General features: G+C 40.8%; 1 protein-coding gene across 8 annotated transcripts in view; it reads right to left on the reverse strand.

The window, feature by feature from the left end:
* CALD1 (caldesmon 1) overlaps positions 1 to 25,989 on the reverse strand; it is a 173,161-nt gene that overhangs the window by 116,082 nt on the left and 31,090 nt on the right. For 6 of the 8 annotated variants that reach the window (XR_011678463.1, XR_011678464.1, XM_071422122.1 and 3 more), the window contains exon 2: positions 19,996 to 20,080. The exons of 1 other annotated variant lie outside the window; for it this stretch is intronic. The gene's annotated coding sequence lies outside the window, so the exon portion shown is untranslated. Of the gene's footprint in view, positions 1 to 19,995; positions 20,124 to 25,989 lie in introns of those variants that run through there. One more of the 8 variants, XM_071422123.1, reaches the window with a different exon arrangement.

Raw genomic sequence — 25,989 nt, forward strand, 5'->3', positions numbered from 1 at the left:
AAGACAAGGCCTTTGGAAACGAAATGTTATTCCTCATCTCAACAAAACATAAATAACTCAACAGTTTAGTGACCAGCAGTACACAACAGAATGAATTCTGGTTATCCAAGCATCAAAGCATGACTCTGAAACATTCTATGAACATTAACTCCTATGTGGCAACACAAAATGGGATTAGAAAATAAGAGAAATTCAGTGAGACAAATAAGTTGGCACTGGCAGACCCTACCCATGCTAAGCTTCAGCCTCCTTGAGTTTTACACCAATTTCCTTCAAGAATAGATTTTAGTTGAATTACACATGATTGGAGGGATGGTTTTATCTCTCAGATGGTCACTTGCTGCCAAAGTCTAAGGGTTACATGAAACATGGAGAAGTCAGAGAGGCTTCTCAGTTAAACTTTCTTTTCTAGGTAGGGTGACTGACTACCAAATTAGAAACTTCCTAATTCTTCCTACTGAGGAGGATTCTATTATCACTCTCACAGCGTTTTTGTTTTTCTTCAAGGCTTCCAACTGCTCAGTCTAAAAAACCAAACTCAAGCAAAAGCTTTGGGAGGTTCCTTCCATCCCCTCTCAAACAGGAGGGAGGGTACAATGATGAACTCTGAGCAGGACAGGGGAACCAAAATAAGCCTCAAAAGTGCAAGGGGAAGGCAGAATATCCTGTCTAGAGGGAAAGAGTTGTAATAAACTAAGAAATGCCATCTTCTTATTCAGAAGAACAGCCACAGCAGCAAGAATAACAGTGATTTTGCTGTTTTAAAAGACTGGGAGGCTTCTCTCACCATATAACAGCACTACTTTGTCTTTTACATCTCAGACCAAGCAGCTAAAGCCACTGAAAATGCAAGCATGTGCCAAAATGGGCAAAACATTCAGAAGCATCCACATGTCCCCTCTTCATCTGGCAAACAGAAAATGCTATTTACAGCCCTTTGATATTTCTTTGTTTCTCATGGGAAACTAGTTGATGTTGTCTACTGCCAGCTCCCATTGTTAGCAACACTCACAAAGAGGTTATTAATTTTGTGTCTTGATGCCATTTGTCTAAAGCAACCCTTCAATAAGGGTCACATTAGATTGATAAACAGCAAAAGTATCATATGGACATCAGAACTCATTCACCAAGTGGTATTCAAGAAGACTGATACGTAAACTTTATGTATTTCTTATTTAAAAACAGAAGCCTCTTGTCAGGCAAATCGGGATTTCCTTGATCTTTAAACTGTTGAAATACACAAAACTAAACAATAGCCACCCACTCCACTAATTTCTCCTATTCTGCAATACACAAAACCACAGTTCAAAGCACATTTCTATTTGAATATTCTCCATCTTCCTTTCCCAGCCCTGTTGAAAATCTGTGAATGAAGCAGAAATGCTGTCTGTATTCATCCACACTGTGGGAGCCAAGTTAACACTTCTCCCATCTGAGAGCAGGATAATTTTATCTGGAATGGCAGAGCCCTGCTCCATCAGAACTGCCCCATTGTGACAAGGACATGAAGGTACCACCAGTTTAGGTTCATTTCTTTTGGTCTAAGTCACAGAGAGGATCTCTGGTCTCTGCAGACCCCAATGCTTTTAAATTTATTAGGTCTCACCACCTATCACAGCTTAAATCTCCTTTATGAATACTTAAAATAACATTTCCACCTGTAGATCAGTGAAAAAAGCTGACAGGAGGAATAAAATCTGCACTGTGATTCAGATAAAAACACACCCAGAACACACAACACAAGGATGAAAGAGAACCTGGAAGATTAAAGCAATGGAAAGATGTTAAAAACAAAAGAGAAGCAGTGACACCCAGGCATCAAAGAAGGTGAAAAAGATGGGCAGAATGATTGGCACAAAGGGAACGAGACAGATTTAGCAATACACTTGGGTAAGTCCATTACACCAAGGCCCAGAGCAGCTCTTACAGCACCTCCAGCTTCATGGTGTCACTTCAAGGCATTATGACATTATTCTTTAATATTTAGAATATATATTTAGTACATACAGGATCCTCAGTGATGCTCATCCCTTCTTCAGGCACCAAAAAGGCAGATAATCTGCACTGCATGATTTTGTGACTTCTAAAGAGGCCCACACACCAGCAGAGAAGGATCTCTGTTGATGAACTGTCAGATAGGAGGAGTGCACAGAAAGCCTTATGGTAACAAATACTTCTTGCAACAGGGCTCATTCTACCTGTGTGTCCAAAAACAGGAGATTAAAAATAGGTAATCAAAGAGGGGGGGGGAAAAGAGAAGCATGAGGGTTTGAGAAGTTAAATGGCTGGTGCTGTAGCTCTGAGTTTAGTCTACCAAACAGATTTCATCAGAACAATTAGATTGTTCTCCTCTGGGCCATTCATCATCTCAGATATTTTACTAATTTTGACTACTACCCCCCAGAGATCAGAAACCTTCTAAAAAAATTATCATCTAGGGATTCCTCCAGTGGAATTTGGACTGGCCTCCATCATTCCTCCTTGACTCTTTCCCATCGAGCTCAGTGCTGCAGAGCAGTGCCTGGAATGGCAGCTCTGTGCTGCAGGAATTGGGCAGAGCACTGCTGAGAGCAGTGGCAGCTCTGGCAGCCCTCTTAGGCACAGGGTGACCTCCAGTTCATGTCTGAATATTCTGAATTTTCCATCCAGGGTGTCAGAACTGGACAGTAGTTATAGTGATCCTTCTAGTAGCAAATCCCCAGTCCCACTCATGGCTTTGCTCTGTGCGTATTTGTGGGAAATGAAAAGAGCTGCATTCCAGCATGAAGAAAATACAGCTGAAACTCCACACAGAGAAGGCTTCAGGTAATACTTTATTAGCTCTTCACCTGGCTAAATCTCCATGGTTCCTTGCATTACACAATCACAAATATATTTCTCCTCGCTTTTAGTCAACATTCAACCACATTGCAGTTTTTGTTTCTGTCTGTGGTATGCATAGGATTCCCACTGCAATCATGAGTGATTCAAAGTTTTCACTCTCACAATAAACCTGTGAAGCAAGGAGTGATTTCTGTTCTCGTTTTACAAAGGGCTCATTATAAAAAGAAAGAAAATAACTTCTACAGCCACAGATATGTTCTGTGAATGAAAAGCTTACATGGGGGCCTCCCAGTGTGTCAAACAGTGAAACAGCTTTTTTGGTAGTATTATTTGGTTTTCTTTACAGGAAAAAAAAAAGGCCACTTTCTCTGAAAGCAACAAATTATTCATTTCCTAGAAACACAAAACTGGTTTCTGTCAAATTCTTTCAATGGTATTCTCTGAAAAGGGAGAGAGGGCAGTGACAAATGTGGCAGAAGATGATGAACTGCTGCCTTCTCCAGAAACAGCAAATGCATGGGTGTCAGCTTCCTTGCTTGAGCCAGAACCAAAGCACACATTTTACACAGGCTGAAGGGCCTCTTTATACAGACATAAATGACATCTAAATCATTTAAAATAATGGAGGGAAGAGGAGGCTATAGAAAACAGAGGAAGCTTCAGACAAGTCCCAAGTATTGTCTTGTTCTCAGCCTACAAAACAGCAGGAATATCTTTGGTGTCCCTCTAGAACTGCAACAAGATCTCCTGTGCTTGACCAAACATCTCTGAAGGTAACACATGAAAATCTCCATGGAGTTAATGCAGACACAGGGATTTCTCAGCCCCCAAAGAGTTTGCCATTCTTCCACCTTCAAGCCAGATCTAACAGAATTTCAGACAGACATTCATGAGAGAGCTGTCTATCATAAATTTCTAGTTATGTGACAGATTTGTCTCCATTTGTAAATACCTGCCTCAGTACAAAGGCAGACATAGCAGTGGTGGGCTGGTTTGCTCTCTTTGGTACCCTGCACACCTTGGTGACATGGCCACAGCCAAACAATAATGGATCACACCATCAATGTAAACTTTGGGGCAGAAAAAGGGGGGGAAGAGAAAATAAACGAAATAAACATAAAACCCTAAACCAAAAACCTCACGCATATCATTTCACCAGTTCAATCCTGCCTTTACAACTGCAGTCTTTTGGCTAATACACAAACAGCTTCTCCTAGGAAGAAAAAGTTGCACTCCTTCAATGAGAAGTACAATGCTGAACAGATGCAGCTGAGCCCTGAAAAATCCCTGGGCAGATAGTGTTATTTCAGTTTGTGAGCTTGGAGTGTGACTGGAAGTCCAAACACTTTGAAGATGACATAAATCAAAGTAGCCTCTCCTTCAACATGGTGATTTTCCCTGCTTGGAATCCCTTCCATTTTGAGAGAATGGATATAAACTGTTCTCTCAAAGCCATACACACTGTTCACTATGGATTATGTGAAGTTCTTTTTTCAAGAAGAGAAAAATGAGCTTTTTTCCTCATGTTTGCTTGTACAGCCCAAAATCTTGTTACAATGACATGGTGCTGGTGACTATTTTGGCTGTAGAACAATGACAGAAAATCAGCTTTTCTCCAACTTAAATGCAGAGGGAAATCTCAGTACCATGGCATGAGGGAGGTGTGGTGACACAGGACAAGTCCTCTTGTAGTCAAAAGCTTGTGCCAAGGGGGGTTTCTGTTCATTTTTGAGCACTACAGGCTATAGGATCCATGGTGAATTTCTGCCATTTCTCCCACCCCCACACCAGGAGCATTAGGGCAATCAGATCATTAGCTCTGATTCCTTTGGGATGTCTTTAGATGTCCCATGTGAAGGTAGCCAGCTCAGTTACCAGAACAGAAATCTTTTCAAGAAAGTGAGAAGTGAGATTCAGCTGGAGAGATGCTCAGGCTTAACAATACAAACTACCATGGCTGTGCAGCAAAAATCCTGGGGTCACTCTGTACCAGAGAGGAACTACAGGATTATGCCTGTCCAGCTGGTCTGAAGGGTGAGAACACCTCCTGGATCTTGTTCTTGCAACAGTTTTCCCTTGCCCTTTCTTCTACTGAAATACCAAACACCACACAGACAATGCAACATGAGGCTTTTCACAAGCTTTGCACAATCCAAAGACTGATTCCCAGCCTCCAGACTATAAATTGTCCACAAGACATAAGCTGAATTTAATTTATATAGGAGCATCCCCACTGGGGGTATTGGTTCTCCATGAATTATCATATTCACCTCTAATAACTCCAGAGAAAAATCCCTGTTTGGGCCTACAGATCAAATAGACTTTTATAGACACATATGATGGAACAATATCTTGGAACAGATGTAGCACAAAAATAGTATGCAAACATAGACACCATACTATCTTCCATAGTCTAAATAAAGTACAGCAGAACAGTAGAAACTTTTCTGTAGAAACTAGAAAAATACACATTAATAAGGTTTTGCTCTAAAGCAAGACTGAGGTTAGGAAAAATAGACATTAATAAGGTTTTGCTGTAAGGTTAGGGAGGTTAGGGAAAACACACATTAATAAGGCTTTGCTCAAAAGAATAAGCTTCAATGACACATTGATAAAAATGCATCTACTGGAACAATTATCTTTAAAAACTCAGCATCTTACAAGGAACTGCTCTAATTGCTGCCTTAATCAACATCATAGCTTCTAATACAACTTGCAATTAACATATGGTAAATAGCATCTGCCAATTAGCCTATGATGTGCATTGTACATCTGATTCCTGTTTCCACTGGAATGCAGCTATTAGTGCTGGAACTTGTCCAGGGTCTCTGCTTTGGCCTCTAATGCTCTGTAGATGAGCAACCCTCAACTTTATGCAGCAGTTAAGAGGAAGACAAGATTCCTGCACACATGAATTAGGTCATAGATATGAACCTTGAAAGGAGGTTCATTAGTCATTTTTAGAGCTCCACTACTTTAAAGCAGAAGAAAATAAATCACAGAATGCATCCACTTCATCACTGCATAGTGTCATCATGGACAGCAAAGTTAAAACTGTATTAATCACACATATCCCACCATTTCTCCCTTCCTTGCCTGACCATCCTTTCCCTTTTCCTTTGTTAAACTTCATAGACTGGGGAAAAAACACAGATATTTTATTTAATTGTTCAAGATCTAATCTCTGCTGTTGTCAAGTGCCCTCTATGGATGGCTAAGGATTCACAAGACCACCTATATTTGCTCAGCATCTGTAAGGACAGTTTTGCACAGAGCCCATAGTTGTTGCTCCTGATGAAGCTGCAATTCTCAAACACACAATGCTTAGCAAGTCAGAGAGATAAGAGATGTGAAGCCCCCTAAACTTCTTGCACATTAAAAAAGCACAAGACAATGAGGGATTCTAAGTAACGGCATGATCAAAGCATGAAGAAAAAAGAGAGCTATGTTAAAACTTCCATAAGTGTTGCTTTAACTTTCTGAAACCAAAATCACTCAGAGGGGCATGCTCCAAACTTAAAAAATAATAAAAAAACCCATACCATGGAAAGCCTATTCTTTTACCTGTCTTGGTAACTCATTCTAGAGTGGCAAAACACTCTTTATCAAAAAGATTCCACAACTGGTGAGGGTGACAAATTTTGTCAGTGTTCCAGAGATAAAGCATGCCACAAATATCAGTCAAAGCCTATTTAAAAACATCCTTTTACCAGCAAGAGAAAGTTGTGACCGAGGACTCAAGATGAGACTTCTCTGCCTAACTCTGTCACATGATTCTGGGGTGAGGCTGGGGACAGGGGTTAGCTCAATGCTGCTTCTTCCCCTGCTGCCCTTTGATTCCCATCTGATCAGATTTTAAGTCTTTGAGGCCTTGGAATGCTTTTCAACATAAACAGTGCTTAAGCTCCCCCTAAGTGTGGTATAAAACTATTAATACAGAAAATAGAAAGTGTTTTGGTTTCTTCTCCCAGGGATAGAAAGAATACCAATAGAAAGTCAAAGGAAGCACGCAAAATTTTCCACACTATTCTATTGACTGCATGCTGCAGAGTCAAGGTCCATTAGGAGCAATGTGGGTCTTGCTTCAGCCTGAAAGCCAAAGCTCAGTTGTCATTTCCATCTGTGCAATGTGCACAGCACAGGTTTCTGTGCACCATTCCATCATGTGCTCCTGTTGCTGTCAAATGCAGAAAGGGAAGAAAATGGAAACATGAAGCAATGAAGCAATTTTCCTTCCCATATACAACCTCAGGCTGAGATGATGTCAGGCTTCATAAGCCAAGCCAGTTGGAATGACAGCAACATTTGAGAGGAGAAAATCCAAAGGAAACCTATATTTTTCAAAAAGTGCTTCTGCTGATTCAACAGGCAGCATCCTTACTGCAAAGTCTGAAGCTAATCAAGACTGTGTGTTACATGTGGATGTCACTTTGGCTTTCACAGATTGGGGAAAAATTGCCCAAAAGCTATACTCTCTTCTATGCCAAACAACTCCTGAATGGATTATAAGGCTGGTTACCTTCACTCTCAAGATATGCAACTTTCTGCTGAACCATAAAAAATTGTATTGGTCTAGAAACTGCTGTAATTTCTGAGAGCTCTCAATCATCTCTACTGAATTATGAATCATACATGAATAAAGAAAAAGCCCAGGTCCCTTTGATCCTCTTACTGGAATAAAAATGAGAAGGGTGGACATGGTGGGAGGGGGCAGTCATGCTGCCATTATTATAGCAGCACTTGAGGTGCTGCTCCTTCCATGGAATTTCTCTGCAGGATACCTGTGGCTGGACTGAATCTTTTTCCAGGTGCCAAAGAGGACAAGACTTGGACTGAGCACCTAACCCTCACTCTTGACCTTGAGTCACTGCTGAAAGTCACACTGTAATTTTCACAAGAGTAGTAGAAGCACTTGGGAGAATTATAGAGTGAGGGGAACTTGCATTTGTCCCCTCTGTAGATTAAGATACATGCATAGCAGGATTCATCTGGCTGTATCAAAACATGGATCTGCTGCATTCCTCTTTCCTCCTCACAACCAAGCAGCCTTTAGCAAAAACAGAGATTGGAGAGAACAAAACAATCTGCTTTCCCCACATTTCACTCCTCTTGCTCCTGGCTTGCTGCTATTTCACACGCCCTACTATTCAGGACAGTAGCCTCCATTTGAGGAAGGATTTGAAAAAGATGAGGGGAAAATTGACCCATTTTCCCCCCCTTGCATATGGCTATTTAGAAAGACAGGTGAGGAAGGTACATGACACTTTAGCTGATGTATTAGTGACTCCTGTCATTTTGGGGTAAGCTTAGACTTGGGAAAAAAATGCAGCAAGCTTGAATCACATTAAAGCCCTGATTTAGCAAAGTGCTCTGAAACACATGCTTATAGTTAAGCCTGTGCCTAAATGCTTTGCTGAATTAGGACCTATGTTGGTAAAAGGGGCAATTGATTAATGGCTTCTGACAACCACCAGAAACTAATGAGCCACAGACCTCTGCTTTTTCCTCCAAATGACTGTACTTAAACCCAAAGGAAATTTCATTATGGAAACAGAAAACACTTATAAATAAATCATATGTGTCTCCTTCACAAATATTAATTTTTATCTGCAATTAGTGGTAAACCCAAAACTTCCTTCCATACAGTAATCAGAGACAGTGCCATTTGCCCTACGAAGCTGGTTATTCTTTCAAACCCATAAATTTCTCCCTAGAACTCCATGGTTTACAGAAAGCTCTGTGAACCCAGCTAAATCAACCATGAAATATGCAGGATCCAAGAGAGGAACCAAAAGGTTGCCTGAGACAAACTCCAGGGTCAATCATGCCAGCACTGCACAACCCACCTGAAACTGAGAGAGTCAGCAACCTGCAGAAATCTACTTCATGCTTCCTCCCTCTGAGACACATCAAACCCCAGGGAATTCACATATTTGCTAGCTCCCATATGAGAGGTGGAAAAGCTATAGAATAGTGAGAAGATAACTTCAATCCTCAAAGATCAAATCCAGCTGTTTGCTAAGTGTTCACCATTGTGGAGGTTTTCTGAGTGGCCACGTGTCCTAGCTTTTACTTTGGTCATATTTAGGGGCAGGAAAATCCTCTGGCACATCCACAGGAGCCATGACATTCAAGCCTAATGCCAGCCTTACCTAAATCTCATTAAACAACTCAACTTGTTTTCCCTAGCAGCATCATGGCAGCACAACGCTGACACCTCTCCAGCAGGATGAAAGGAATCCCATCTGTTAACACTGATCTAACAGATCCACCTAGAAACTTCAAGGTAGTAAAAGCTACAAAACAGGGACAACAATATCTGAGGTCTCATTGTTATCACTCACAAGGTATGCAAAAATATTCTCCCTTTTTCCATTTTTGCATTGGTGTTTTAGTCATCTAAATCAGCTTTCAAGAGTAGGTAGATGTTATGGAATCAAAACACAAGAAATACACAATTGATGCCATACAAGACTTCAATGGGTGTTTACAGAGATTTCAGGGCAGAGATGGAGTGGCTTCCATGCCACATGGGAACTGCAAGCAGTTCATTTTCTTCATTCACACCCTCTTTCTTGAAAGAGCACTATTTCACTTGTAATTTTAAGGATAACCAACTATGAGCCTTCATGGACAATTTGTCACTGAATCATCACCTACTGATGAGATGGAGACTTCAGCTGCCACAGTTTTAGTGAAATGTTTCTTGAACCTCCATTATGGCCTTTGTAACAGGGATGAACTCTTAAGGGCAGCTCTAAGGAAAGAAAAGTGACATCACTCACTAGCATTCCTGAGCCTTGGGGAAATTACCAAACCCCGGTTTTGTTGGGGTTTTTTTATTGGTTTTTTTTAACCAGAAAAAAATTCAGCTCCCTAGGATCAGGTCTCTATGGATCAGACAGACTCTAACAATGCCCCAGAGGAAAGGGTGGGGAGGGAAAAGGAAAACACTTGATTTTTTTTTTTCCACAAAACTACAAAAATAATATATTACATTACTAAGTAAATGCTCAGTGTTTATATTTCTGTTTCACTGTGAAGAGGAAAACAAATATCTACCTTTGCACAAGTGACTTATCAATGTGTTTATTGTAATGCAGATCCTGCCTCAAAACATACTTGAAAGTCTATTTCATGTTTCCATGGACTTCAATTACCATTTTGTAAATGCACAAACAGAATTTTATAAACAATAACTAGCAGCCACCTAAGGCCTACATATTCACCACAGTGCCATGCACAAAATATTCCTAAGGTTCAGATAGAAAATTTCCAGCAGTTTCAAAAGAAAGACAAGGTGGTGAGTTTAAAAACATATGTCCTTATCCACAGAGTGCATGGGAAAGTTTGAAACAGCAGGTATTTCCTTTTCCTAGCCCTGTGAAAATGCACAGTGTATCAATTATCACCCTCAGAGATTAGCTTGGATATTTCTGAAGGTGAGTGCTGTGGCTGGGAAGTCACCAACACAATAAAGCTCATCCCTTTAGCAAGTCTCTTTTGAGAATCTTGGCCAGATTCAGCTTTGCCCACATTGAACCCATAGATTTACACCACTGATATCTGGCCCCATTCATCACACCCACACCTGGACAAATAATATAAAACACCCCTTGTATTCCTCAGGGGATTAGAACTTTTCCTCTCCTTCATTATAGTGACAGATGCATTGTGAATTATCACCATTATGCTTCATGACAGTAATGAGTCCAATTTTATATTTCCTAGGCCTTGTATTTCCAAAGCTGTTTTCTGTACTGCATATTTCCACTGACAGGCACACTTTTTCATTGCCCCTCTCAGTGGAAAAAGCTGGCTTGGACTGAAAGAACAGCTTGGCATTACAGGACAGTGATGAACCCTTCCCTCCAAATGTGCTGCTGTGAATTCAGCTGGCTCAAACCCTGGCAATCAGGTGCTAGGAACTGACAACCTCATTGTACACCAATGTAGGTTTTCTCAATTTACTTCCTCAGGGAATTTATAAGACCTGTTCTCTTCATTAACAACCATCTGAGCATTTAGGAAGCCAGGCTGGAGGAGATCAGGATGATCCCCCCACTGCTTTGGGAAATTTACTTCAAAGACTACCAAGTCCTAAGTCATGGTGTTGCAAGAGGGATTAGAGGAGCAAGCACCTTGCTTTAAGCAGTCCCTCTTACATGGAAAGACGTGGCTTCAATTTTAATAACATGATATCTTCCCCAGGACTCACTCCACTTTCAGCAAAATATGTTTGTTCTTCTGTCATGGCATTACCTCTTCTTTCTCAAGATTTCTAAAAGCAGATACTAAAAATTAATGTGAAGCACACCCATAGGTGTTGAAGAAACTTGGCTCCAGATACATCCTGCTCTCCCAAAGTGTTTCTCTAATTGCTTTTCTAAGCACTAGAAACCTCACTGAAGCATTTCATGCATGCATTTTCATTCCCCTCCTTGCTCTTGGGCTTGCCTCCCTATTCCAGTCTATTTTGTGTTTCAGCCTGACCTATTCTGTGAAGTCTGAATGTGGCTGATTATATCAGGCAGCCCAAGCCATTGGCCAGAGAGATCACTGAAAATATTCATTGACACAAATTTTGCTATTAATAGCTTAAAAAAACCTCATTAAAGTTAAGAATTACAAGTGAAGAGACAAGTAGCCAGAACATGCAAAATTAGGCCATTTTCAGCTTGGAGCATTCTCAATTTGTGGGTTAAATGTCTCCAAAAAATATAATAGTGGCTTGGTAATTGCTTTCACAAACACTAGGAAATGTTTCACTGAGGCAGTAATTGACAGATAAAATAAAAAAAAAGTCAAAAAACTCTAACCCAGGGCTGGTGGCAAATCACACTCATGTCATAGGTTTGGAAACACAGCAGCTACAAACAGCACTCCTTCCCTCCTGGGTACTGCTCAGTTCCTGGCTGGAAACCTGAATATATCCACAGGTACACACTGCTTCAGGAAATAGGGGAACTATTGGAAGAGAACAAGCGAAGTTTCCAGAGCTCCAGGAAACATGGTGTCTGTGGAGAATTTGGAAGGGTCAGGCTTGCCAAGCCTAAAAACCAGTGATTTTCACACATGTATTGGAGAAGATAAACCCTTCACATTCCCTGAAGGCAGGAGTAGATGCAATGTGCTTAAAATGGAGCAACAGAGATTTTGTCCCTTGACAATTGCCCTACCAATTAAGAACCTTGGGAAAACTGTGTAAAGGAAAGGATAATTAAGCACTGTAACAGGTCAAGTGAGGCAAACTGCAAAGCTCCGCATGGGACACTTCCAGAACAAAATACACCACTCAAAAATCACTTTAAATAGTAAACTCTGCTCTGAGCCAATAGAATGAACTGGATTAGACACCAACTTTTTTTTCCGCTCTATATTATTAATACTTCTATATTATTTAATATATCTTTTAATACTACCTGCCATTTTCAGCCCAAGTGCTGCCTGTGTGTGTTCACAAGAGCACAGCACAGAGCAAGTGCATGGTCATCACCTTCTCCACAGAGACACCTGCAAAGGTTCCTAAGGATTCAACTGGCAAGACAGCAAATCCTCAAGAGCCAGAAGGCATCAAAAATCGAGGACAGATGTAACAAAACCAAGACACTTTGACTGTGGACATTGTTGACCATAGATAACAATCGACCCACCATACAAAACCCCAATCTAAAGCCAGATTGGGATGCCTAAGTGTGATGAACTCAAGATGCAGATTATTTTTTTGCCAAGCATACTGTTTCAAAGTCCATTAATTCAATTCCTTTTCCTTAAAGTAAAATAACCTGAACATTTAAAGAAATACAATGGACAGATACCAGCTTTGACTTTCACTGAGTACCTATTCCCTGTCCTTGAAATTCTCCCCTTAACCACTACTGCTTTCACTTGAATTTCCCCACCTGTTTAACTTGTTTATGAAATTCCTTTTCCTATTATTACAGAGCTCTGATCTGTTACACTTGTTTGGATCACAAACATAAGTTGGTATCAGCTACAGCTGCTGCTCTATCAGCATCAGCATTCTGTCTCCAAAAATAACTATAGATATTTATAAAGAGATGAAAAAAATCCACAATTTACCTATCAAATCATGCAATTAAAACAGGATAAAACAGGAAAATTCTTTTGCTGCATCCCTTAGCATTCAGCTTACAGTCTGGAGCATGAGATGCACTTTTAACTTCACGTGCACATCTACACATATTATTAAGAGTCATAAAACAAGCTTTTTTTATATCCAAGCTACTCAATCAAATTCTTGGCAAGGTGATTAAAGTTCTGAAATAGGATAGGGAGTGGGGAATAGGGGAGGAAAAATAGCAATAAGGAGGACTTTTGTCCTCAAAACACAAGTAAATGTAGCAGTAACTCTTGAACTCCCTCTGCTACAAGCCACAGGCATATGGCAGGAGGCACATAGGAAAACAAAAGACATCCAAAGCAACACCATTATTCTGTCCCAAGGGCAACAAAGGTGGACAATAATTTAGCAGTGCTTCAAAATAGCTGCCATTTATGCACATAAAATAGGAGGCAAGATCTAGAGCACACCCTGATGTGTTCTTCACGTCTAAGAAAACAAATCAAACCCAAAAATCTCCCATTGGGTCATTTAGAATTTCACTGAAGGCTTTGAAGTTTGGGTTCAAGCTGTAGCCAGCTCATCCACACTTGTGCTTGGATTCCCTGAGCTTGGGCTCTCTGTGAGCCCAGCCACACCATCCTTCCTGCTGTCTCAGCCACATTCATACTCATACAGGTGAACCCTTCAGCAAAGTCACCTGGCCTTCAAAGCCACCACCTACAAGGGTCTGAGATCCTCAGCTCAAATCAAAACTCTTCTGCCTGCAGGAATGCCATTAATATTTAGACCACAGCAGGATTTAGAGAGTCAGCCACTGGAAGTCTTTTCTGGAGACCAGGCTCCTTAACCCTAACCATCTCCCTTAAAGAGAATTTAAGACCTCTAGACAAGGCAGTCCACGTTTCTGCTCCCTCACTGCACAGGCCTATTTTTGGGTCAGTTGGAAACACTCCCTTGGGCAGGAATTGCATTTAATTAAATATTGATCACTTGGATGTCTTTCTGACATCCAAATGCACCTCAAATAACCAAATTCATAACAGAACCTAATCAGGTTCTCTCAGGTCAGCTTGTTCCAGATGGGAAAACTGAGGTACAAAAAAAACCAAAGCATCTTGCTGAATATTCCTGTATCTGCCCACAGACCTCAACCCAGTCCTGGTGGTTTAGGATTAAATCTGGGAAAGGTCCACATGCAGATGGCTAAGTAATTCAGTAATAAGTGAATTAGCTGTGGCAGAAAGAATTTCTGCTAAGGCTGCTCAAAGCCATTCAAACCAGGCTGTACTTCCCACAAGAGCAGTGTGGGTCACCTTTGTTTCTGTGCCACGTTCCCCTGCTACAATCTCCCCTCTCACTGCCCTCTGCTCCTGCCTGTGGTTCAAAATATATCTTAGTCTAGTCAAACACAAGTTCTGTACAACCTTTTCTCTTTCGTGTTCTTTGTAAGGATTCATTTGGGGGGGCGTTGCTTGGTTGGGGTGTTCTTCTGTTTGAAGATTTTATGTGCAAGTTGGACAGCGTAGAGAGGAGCCATTTAGATCCAAATCAGAGCCTCCTCTGTTCCTCTCCTAGCTCAAGCTGGATCAGACCTCAGATGAAACAGTGCCAACATTTCAAACTGCTCTCAGAAGATTTTTAGCTGGAATATCTTCTGGACAGTAGCTGTTCTTGGGAAGTCCACCTAATGCCAAAATTCCATAGAAAGGCTTCCTGCATTGAATTACAGCCCTACAGCAGTCCCTTTTGTAATGGATCTAAAATGGAAAGCAACAGAAACGTTTCCTTCTTCATTTCCCTTAAGTGGATTCAGTATTGAGGCTGCATTTCTATTTATTTTGTTTGTGTGGTTTGGGCATGAAAAAGCAATGCAAAATTCATTCCCTCCTACCCCAAGAGCTCATGCACCTTTGCATACCCTCCTTACAATTATTAAATATTTCATGAACCTTTCAGTCCTCATCCAAGGCTCCAGAGAAGCCTTCACCTGGGCAGTAACTTTCACACAAGTAGTTCTATAACCTTCCAAAAACCAAATTCTACAATGCAGTGGAAAATTGAACTACCACTAAGAAAGATGTTTTTTTTTCTACAGCTTATCCTCAGCCACCTCTGAGTATTCACTTCCAAATATAAATTTAGCTTATTAAAACTGTCAATGGTGCATGGCTTTGTAAACCTCAGGGACCATCACTGCAAATTTCTCAGCTCACAGAGGTAGTACTGGACCTGGTTAAGAGGACTGCCCATGAGTGAGCCTGGATTTCAGATGTGTTACAATACTCAGACCCCCTCATCACGTATACATCACTAAAAAAGCCCTGGTCCTCACAAACTAACATCAACTGAATGCAGGTTCAGTGGTTTTAAACCTGGTAAGTCCATATGCTGTGCCAGAGAGGGGATTTACTAACCTAGATTCAGAAGAATAATTTGTGATGTGCCTTAATTTACATGAGTTCAGAGTATACGTAAAAATCATCTTTTATTCTCTCCATGCCCTGCTACAATTACTATTACAATTACAAACACAATTACTACAACAATTACAAATTACTCCTAGCTCTGCTACAATTTTATGATATTGCATTCATTTTGTGCTGATATCAACATGCCTAAATAAAAGATAGGCTTGCTTCCTCTTCCATTTGTGTTATTCTATCAAACCTGCTAGTTCTTAAGCAAAGCAGTGGCTGCCTACTTTATAAAATATGAGCACAAGCAGCAAGTCCATCCAAGGCTGGCCAATTTCCACATAGCCTAATATGGTTAAGAAAATGTTTGAGTGGAGCCCAGAGCAGAGTGCCAAATTTAACAGCTCTGCAGCGAGCAGGGTGCCACAGAGCCCTCTGCTTAGGCTCACTCCAACTCCAGCCAGTTTAGTTGGGCAGCTGGTTCAGCCTACTGACATGGACTAGACCATAATTGTACTTGTGCACAGTCACAGGGCCCAGAGCCTTTGTTCTCCCTGCCCTGGCAGGGAAGGTTCAGGCTCGCTGCCCTACAAGGCTTTCAGGGGCAGCAGCTCATTGGAGTGTTTCCCTTCTTGGGCTAAATATATTGAGGAAATCCTGGGTATCCCAAGGATATAAAAGAACATGGACTGCATGAGGCACTCTGGGTTTGTGTAAAGAGCAAGGTTTTCAAGGCCTTCAATACAAGACCTCTTTTTCTTTCACTTTCTTCACTTTTTCTACTGCTAATGTACACATGAGAGATTTTACAATATCAAACCTATATAAACGGTAGGTTCTTCCTTGCAGTTTTGCTACTACTGCCCTTTATGAAGCATGGCATGGTGCAGGCTGCTCACCTGCCTCTGAGCCCTCTGCAAAATAAACCTTGCCCACTTGTGCTGTGTGTTTGCATTTCAGTCTTCCAGATTTCACTGGGTTTAGGATTTTTGAAATAGCTGAGACAGAGGATGACAAAGTAAATGAATGACATTACTGAGGTCAGACTTCAAATCACACTTCAGTCTTGCCACTTATTCTCCTTTGTAATGCCACCAAAATCATTGCACAGCCTGATAGTATAGATTTGTTGACAGAAGAAAAGGGGATTATTGAGTTTATATCAGTGAAACAACTCACTTTAGGCATTAAAAGAACAATGCTACCTTGATTATGCAAAAGGGTTAGCTGGCCTCTCCCAGATCATTTCCTATGAGATCATATGCAGACTTGGAAACAGAAGGGACTGGTTTCAGGAAGTTTGAAAGCCTTTTATGGATGATATTAACAAGGCACAGGATGTTCCCTAAAACTGACTGTACATCAAATTCCATTGTAGCCACATGCCCTTGGTTGGAATGCTTCAGCATATATGATAGTACCAACAGCCACCAAAAAAAGCAGCAATTCTGTCATTTAATCCCTGTGTCTTTTTCCTTTTCCTTTTTTTTTTTTTTTGAGTACCTGGAATTGATTTTTTGGAGTAGCGCTAGCATACAACAGGTTACAGTGGGAAATGTCTTCAGTTCTCAAAAGTTTCAAGTATCCTACAGAGCACAGATACAACTTTTTACAGAGTTAAATACCTGTCTTACATCAGTAGAAATAAATGTTCAACTGCAAGATGTTGGAATGATACCTAATAGCTATCAGTAATCAGTTTTATTTTTTCTTCTCTGGCAAGTGCTAGCAAAAAAGCCACATCTGCACAAAAAAGCACATCAGTGTCTGAAAAATATTTTTTCTTGCTGTTTGAGGTCTCAGCTACTACCAAACATTTGTTATTTAGTATTTACTGAAATAGATTTTCCAGTGAGTTCAGTTACTGTACATTTAATCTTGATACAGCAAATTAGAAAGCAAATGAGAAACTGCATTCCTTTTCCAAGAAATAATGCTGTACATGTTCTGATTTTTCAGAATTTATCGGTCCAGCAGACTCATGAGCCTGTAAAGACACCTCAGATGCTGTGCTCCTGTTTGGAAGTGTCACAGCACTTCTGGAGGCTCTGGCCTCCAGGCTCCTCAGCAAGGCTTGTGTCTCATTTGGGTTTCATGTTAGCTCTTTGGTGATGCAGAAACTGCACGCTGAACTTTACAAGACCTACACTGTGAGAGTCTGAGTTTCACTGTGGGAGGCAAACTAACCTGCTAATGGAATTAGGTAACACTCACCTATTTATTAGCAGTGACACCAAGCAGGTTTAGCTTTCAGTGGAAAGCAACAACATTTTCAAACAGCTTCTCTCTAAGGAAAGTTATCATCTCCCATCCTATTTACAGGCAGGGGAAGAGATGAGTGCATCAATGAAATGTAGCTCCCTGTCCAAGCCCAGCTGGTCAAGGGCAGCACCTCCTGCACCCCAGGCAAGTTCCTGCCCCATAGGGTTTGCACCTTCTCCTGCCACCTCTCTGATGCCATGGCTGGAGAGCCAAAACATTCACCATGAACATTCCCCCCAGCACTAAACTTCCATCTCTTACTGGAAATAAGAAACATTTTGATTCCTATTGGGACTGGAGAGAAACAAGAGAGGAGTGAAAACCTCAAATTTATTGTAATTATTTGCTGTTTAGTAATGGTGTTCTCTGTGCCAAAGAAGATGGAACAATTAAAAGACAACCACTGCCTTTGCTTGGTTTGGGGAATAACTATCCCTGATACAATCTTCCAGGAATCCATCCTTAGAGCCTTGCCCATCACTATTTATAACTGAGTAAATATTAGAGGATTCACTTCTTTTGCCCAGAAAAAACAAGACCTTTGGCCTTAACCTACTTTTGGAGAGTGTTTCAGAGAAGGCTGTTGCTCTGCAGCAATGTTTCCTTCCATTAAAATTCCCTCTTAAAATATATGGCCCAAAGGAGGAACAGTAGACCTCAAATATACCACAAATATGGACAAGTCTGCCTGCAGGCATTTGGAGGCTGGGAATTTGCCCAAAACATTATCCTTCAAGAATTAACCAACTCTCTGTCAGCACAGTTAACAGCCTCAAAAAAACCCCAATTTACTTTGACATGCCTTTGTCAGGGCAGCTCACTAATTGAATATTGCACTGTTTATCACTGCTTAAGGTTTAATTATCCCCAAGGACTGAAACTGGAGCCTTTATAGATCCACATGCAAATAAAAAAAAACATGTTTGGGAGCCACTATTGCCCAACAAATTCACTTTTAGGTTTCTATCCTCCTGGCTTCAGCCCAGCTCACCCTGCCTCTTCCTTCCCTCATCTGCTGACACAATCTGTGATAACCAGGGACCAGAAGAGCAGGCAGGGTGACCTCAGGAACTCTGTGCTCAAGACTTTGCTCTGCTTGGCCACTTGAACCTGCCTGTGAACATCAGAAATGAGAAAAAAAGATACTGGGGAAAGATAACTCAAGAGGTAGAAACTCCCTAAAAGTGTATGCAGACAAAAACTGTCAGCTCTACCACAGGCGTGGCCATAATTCCTTGGGATTATCCTCTGTAAGGATAATTCCTTACAAACCTTGCTCTTACAGGACAAGTCAGGATCAGACCATGCTAACACAGCCCCTCCAGACTGGTGCTCAACAAGCAGAGAAACCCTTCAAGGCAAGCCCTTTCCTCACCTCCTCATCAAGGTTGGCTGCTTCACTTAAAGTTCTTAAAGTTTGAATCCTCCTTGTTTTCCTTAGTTTCCACTACTGAAACTGAACTAACTTTGCTTAGTTTCCACTACTACATCATGTTACTATTCTATGTAAATGTTCCATCCTTTTGCATCAGTGAATTTGCTACACATGACATCATAACCTCCACCTGTGAATGATGGAGTGTCCTCACTCAGAGCAATTTGGGCTAAACAGCAATTATAAACCAAGTGCAGCCTAGGAACATTTATTATTATTACCATCATTGCTTAGCAGGACTCCTATCAAGTGCTGAATCTTTTGAAAGGCAAATTTTCTCCCACCTGGCAAGCAGAATTTTTGTTACATGTCCCTATCAAACCAAAACCAGAACACCTGGGGAACAGAGAGTCATTGACTTGGCTGACATATTCAGCAACATTATTATCTTAATGACACATAATGGTCTCCATATTCATAACCTTTCACCAAGGGCAAGCCCAGAGTGGCTGTTGGGCTGACTTCATTCCCTCAGTGTGCAGCCTGTGTGTGCAAAGATGGCCACATGCAGGGTTAATGACAAAGACACAAGAGTTCAACCTTCCCAGGGGAAAAACACCTCCTTCCCATTCAGGTAATTTCCAGGAAGCAGGAGATTAATATGGAGCCAAACATGGAAAAATTTCTCACTGTTTTAGAGAGCTAAATTACCATGCACATACTTAGCTATAATCCTTAGCATGCAAAACAGTAAAAAAAAAAAAAAAAGAAAAAAAAGGGAAGAATTGGGGTGAAAAATTCCCAAAAATACAAGTAATTTCTGGCAGTCAGTTTGATCAAGGGCTACCACAAATTGTCTTCCAAATCAGGCTGATCACTAACCCCAAACACCCTTTTACCATACCAGACTTTAGGTTTCAAAGGAAACTAAGCTAACACTGAAGTGCAGCTCATGATAGAAATTGTCTCAACTGAACATGAAAAAAAACCCTAAACAAAACAAAAAACAAAGGCATAAAAAGCATCTGTCTCACCAGATATGATGCCCCTGAGCCTGGAAGATGCTGCCACTTCAGCTCCCAAGGGATTCTTTGAGTAAGCCAATGGTTACCACAGGCACTGCAAAGATAGAAGTGTTTACATGGGGGGGGGGGGCTGAAGAAGGCACCAAAGGCAGAAAAAACTTTACATTTCGGATGATCTAGAAAGCAAAACAGATCTTGATCCTTGCAGCAGTTGCTAGACACAATTTTACCACCGACTAAACTCATTTGCTGCTCCTTTTCTTTTTCCAGGGACTCCTCTGTGGGAAGAAACTCCCCAGCAAGCAAAGACCAAGACTACTCTGTGCACCTGAGCCCCCATTAGGGGAAAAGAGTGGCTTGCACTTGCAAGGAAAACTGCTCCATTCAGTCACCTGTCCTGCTGCCATGACTGCAACCCAACCACAGACCCATGCAATCCCCAAAACACCCTGGGAAGCACCAGCCACAGAACTGACAATTTTAATATCCAAACTGCGCCGATTAATATGGAGCCAAACCTGATTATGCCCTCATTAATCACTTCAGAGAAGAAAAAAATAACTGAGGGAATTCCCTATTTCTTTTGGCTGTAGACCAGCACAGTTTCTTGATTGCTGGCTGCCTCCAGTCAAAGATGCAAAAAACTTCTGGCTGTTTGTGCATAGCTGCTGGATTGCATTTCCATGGGTGTCAGTGACAGGTTGTTTGTCTGCTGTGCATGTAATTTGACTGCAACAGTGGTAGAACAGCCACCTTCAAGCAATGGCTGGGACAAATGATAACTTAGCATGTGGTGAGAAAAAATGGCCTCTGAGCCATGCCTCAGGGGGAGAGCTGGGGGCAGCTCTTGGGAGAACAGACTCAGATCTCCAATTTGGATAACCTCAGCCAGCTGGGAAAGCTGCTCAGGGGCTCTGGTGACTCCCATCCCCTTCCATGTACAGAGGCAGTAAAAAACACAAAACTTTCAAATGTTCATATACTCAGAAGACAAAAAGCTGGAATTACAAGGTGCAGAGAAATTTTCTTTTATCAGTTAAACCAGGTGAAGAAAGAGACCAAAAACAAGCTTGCTTCACATTCAGCATTTGATTAGGCAAATGAGTTTACCTCCCCACCTACTCAAGACAATCAGCAGGTGGGTTTAAAGAGCATTCATTAGACTCACTGTGTTAAGCAAGAGATGTGAATAAGCCCTGAAAAAATACATCTTTCTTTTGCAAGTGGCAGTGCAATCTTACAGGATTTCTCCTAAATCCATAAAGCAGTAGTGTCAGGGGCAGGATTTGCTTATCTTAGAGAATTTTGAGGTGTACGTTTCAATGTCATGCTGCCTGCCAAAGGGGGTTTTTGAAGGTGGTGTGTGATGAAATGGGGAGGGAGTCAAAATCTCCTCCACACATGCAGCACTGTGCTCCACCATGGCTAAACACAAGGGGTACCCCGTTGTTTTACAAAAACAAACACCTTTGCTGCCCCCAGGAGCTGCCAAGACAGAAAATCACAGCTGTGACCAGATAAGATGGCAGCTCCTCCAGGAAACCCCCTTCTGAACTTCCCAGGGCTGTATCACACTAAAAACTGAAAAATGCAGGTTTTCCCAAATCCAGCAGACCTGGTGAAAGGAATGCAGGTCTTCTTTGTGCAATGCATAAATCCAGGTTACAGGACTATCTCAGCCTTAATAAAACTCCCATTAAAGTCAATTGCAGTTGTATGTTCTAACCCAGAGAAAACCCAGATCTATCCTTCCATTCAAAATGCCAAACTACTCCAATCACTAATAAAATCCAATGTCCTTCAGGATTCATGGAGCTACATGAAGTGATCCAGGTCTTTTAAGCAGAAACTCTGCTTAATTTACTGTAGCTGTGAGAAAAAATGCCTCATCATTTACATCCAAAGAAGAAAATACAAATTCAAAGGTACAACACAGTACAGAGAAACACCTTGAAGTTGTGTAACCTCCTGACTGCTGAGATGTTTTGCAGACAAAGCCCTGAAGGTGGACATCAGTGTTAATCAGAAGAACATCTTGTTTTCTTCCTAAGGCTTTCACTGAGCCTTGTTTCCTGTGATACCTTAACACCAAGTCCTTCCTGAGTGCTCTCATTCCCAAGGTACTTAAGTGTTCTCCTCACCAAGCAAACAAGATCACTCACCTTCTTTAAGTTAGGCTCAGGTTTGCCAAGGCAGAGCCAAAACACACACACACATTCCTGACATAATCCTGACCAAGGACATGTTTTTCTTTCTTGGGCTGTTTTTACTCTGTAGTCCTAAGCACAGTACTAAAAAAAAATTTAAAAAAAAAGAAATTCATTTTGCCAAATATCTTCAGGAATTCCTTATTGAAACAAAACTCACAAATATACTTCAGACCTTTTCCAGCTCACACCACTCTATGATTCTGTGATCTATCAAGTGAAATACCATGAATGAGCATATGCTGACAACCTTGAGCCAGAGGAATTTTTTAATCTACTTGCTGATATAATTTTATAATGTTTCATACCACATAGCCTGCAAAATATCAAAGTCAAGGGGCACCAATAACTAAAAAGCTTCTATAAAAATAATTTATTTGGTTCATACTCAAGAAATCTCTGGCTGACACACACAAAGGAAAGCTGAGACAATTATCTTGCACTTTGCTCTTAAAAGGAGTACTAAGTGCAACACAAATTAATTTACTTTATTTACCTCATTATTTCTTCAACCTCCTATAAATCATCCCATCCCTATATTTACTTACATACTGATCAACTAATTACCAGGTGGGAGAAATTGAGATTTGAGTACCAAACCCAAAGAGTTGTGGAAATAAAAACTTTCTCTTCAAGGAGTCAGTACTGTCTTGCTTTCATTATAACTAGAGATAGCTACTTCTAAACAGAGCAATAGACCATTAAGCATTTTATAATCAAAATAAATTATGTTTTTCCATTGTTCTTTTACAATGGGAAACTCTATTCTCTGTAGCAAGGGGAAATGATCATTTCCAGAAATGTTTCTCACAGAGGGCAATCCTCAGGGCCCATGGGATTAAGTATGGGAACACTTGGATGGTAAAGCCTGCATTAACAAGCAAACCAACAGCACTGAGGGCTACCTATTTCCAATCTACTGGAGAAAGCTAGATTCTCCTTTCCATAACCTAAACAAAGAAACAAAGTGCCTTCTTTCATTGCAACACCCTGGAAATGGCAAAGCCTCTGAAGTTTTGTTTGACCAAAGTGCTGAGGACAACTCCCCCCATTATGGCACAAACTTTTAAAAACCCACAGAAACCAAACCTGGATTTCTGAACACGTTTGGAGCCCTGGCTCAGGGCTATTAAAGCAGGAGGCAGGAAAAGCAGCCAAAACACCCATTGAAACCATCTCAAGTATGGCACTGATTCAGAGGAAAGCATCAGATGTGCTCAATTTCCCTGCTTCCTAGCATTTCTGGTAGCAAAAGTTCCCAGGGATTACTTGGCCTGGTTTTATCCAGCCCTTAGGATCAAGACATTACAACCCAAGCAGATCTGAGCTGCAGGCATTTTAAAGGAGGCAAATGGAAAAAAAAAAAATCTTCCAGTGCAACCAGAAACAGCATCTTCCATTTACAATCACCTGTAGAGACAACATAAAAACCACCAATCCTAGACAGCAGCACCTCCTTGGTGTCTTACAGCAAGCAACCCATACATTTACAAAAGTACATTTGAAATGCTCTATAGGATCATCCTCTGATGCAAATTCCCAACTCTCCCAGCTGACCAGGCTGAGGACTGACATGTGACAGAAAGGAGCCACAGACTTCTTATGTGCTCTTGAAAATCTCCCTTAGGATGTCTGTTTTCATAAGACATAGAAAGGAAATTCTGGTGTTTTAGCAAGATAAGTTCTTTTACACTTTCATTTTACCTATAAAAATAAGTCCCTGAGTTTCTCCTCTAACAGCACTTAAAAAAGACCTCAAGCAGTTTTGTCTATTACTTGAACTAGGGCAGCAGTTGTTTTTTCACAATACTTCTCACCACTGCTGAGAAAAAGCACAGTTAGGCAGAAGCCTCACTCCAAGTACAGCTTTAGTCCCCTTGATGACTCAAATATGAAGCTGAATTTGACAATTTGTGTTTAACAACAATTTGATGACAGCCCAATGTGTGATATTCCATTAGGTAACAAGATAAAAAGGCAGGTTATGTTGTTTCTTTGTCAGCATCCAAAAACACAGCATACATGAACCCTCTCTTAAAAACTTGGTTTAGATATTTTTGGTTAATATTTCCACCACCCATCTGTCTATCCTTCTGGATAGACAATCAATTCTGGAATCAATCAATCATAAACCATGGCATTTTAGAAAAAATCATATCATTTTTTAGGACCCTTTAATTCCTCCATATATATAGTCCAAAGAAGGTCATGTCCTGTTGTACTTATTTTTTCCCCCCAACATTTTTGCTTCGTGTTTTTCTTTACAGGAGACAAAAAGATAGAGATTCTGTACATTTTTGTGGGACAACTACGTTGGGCAGACAGCCATTTCCTCAGCCAATATCAGCAGTGAATTTAAAGCTCAGAGAGAACTCTGAAGAGACAGAGGTTTGTGGGACAGAGGTTTTGTTTGTTTGTTTTCCTTAGACCTGCAAAACTCTTTAGACAAGTTGGTCATAAAGAAAAGTAGAATTTAAAGCCTCATCTGCTCTGAAGATTCCCTGGTACCATGCTGAGCACTCACCTACACCCCAGTCCCTGAGGTGATGAACCCCAGCTTTGGGACACACCACCAGACCTACTGAGTGCTCCCTTGAAACTATTGGTAGCCTAAATTATAAACAATATAATTCTTACTCCACCACTCATTTCCTTAACTTAGTTCTCTTCAGTTTCAATGTGTGTGGATACAAGGAATAAAACACAAGCCAAACAACACTTTGCCTGGACTCAGACTTGGCTACAAGGCTGAAATTGACCCTTTAAAAAGAAAAAAAGTTTTGAAATGAAGTTTTTCTGACCAGCATCAGGAGGACAATTAGAGTTCTATAAGTGGAAAATGTACTGAGCATCAAACACTGAATTTTGACAAATGCTGTGTTGACAGCACGCACCCAGCACAGCTTTGTGACAGGCTGAGAGTTGGATAGGACTGAAGGTTGTGTGGCAATATGAAGGCACAACACAATCACAGAGCTGTCAAAGCCACACATTTAGACATAAAACCCAAGATAAGGCAGCACACAACCAAAAAACTGTGTGCCAGAAACATGGGAGAGAGGAACACAGAAACCACATTAATTAACAAAACCCTAACCCCAAATCCAAAAACTGTAAAAAGTTTCTTTTGAGACATTTTTAGTTGAAATATGTCTGGGAAAATTTTGGAATGAGCCACTTGAAAAAACCACAGTACCAACAAAAAATACTGCATCTTTTTGATTTGTTAGGAGTCCACTTCATTCCACAGATTTTGAGACGTGTTTAAGATTCCATAGGTTTGGTGTTACATCAGCGATTGTTCACAATGAAATTCCAGGCAGTAGCAAAGAAAAGATTTAATGATAGTACCACCCAAAATACTGATATGCTGCTTTCTTTGAGCAGATTTATTGATAGGAATACTGAGTATGGGTTAAAACAGAGTTGTCTGGCTCACCTGTGCATGCTAAAATGTCAGGTGACAGAGCACAAGTTATGCCATTTCTTGAATCTCTCATAAGAAGTTAATCTAATTCTAGTCTTTGCTGGATTTCTCAAAAGATTTGTCATTTGCTCCAGCTCTATGATACTGTCAGCTGTTTTAAAAAGTATATTCCCTGTTTTCATATCCCATCTATCTCCTTGAGGAATAATATTTTGATGGTTTTAGTAAGATGTTGCATGTTATTTGGACTGGGAGATTAGTGCCCTTCAAAGCACAGCATGACTCAGTGGACAAAGCACTTGGCTGGCATCACATCCAGTTTGGTGCTGTCACAGGAATCATTTTTCTTTTTTTGTGCTTCATTTTGTC

The sequence above is a fragment of the Agelaius tricolor genome, unplaced genomic scaffold (assembly GCF_023055355.1).
Source record: "Agelaius tricolor isolate 1412-34295 unplaced genomic scaffold, bAgeTri1.0.p SCAF_3, whole genome shotgun sequence".
Taxonomy (NCBI): domain Eukaryota; kingdom Metazoa; phylum Chordata; class Aves; order Passeriformes; family Icteridae; genus Agelaius; species Agelaius tricolor.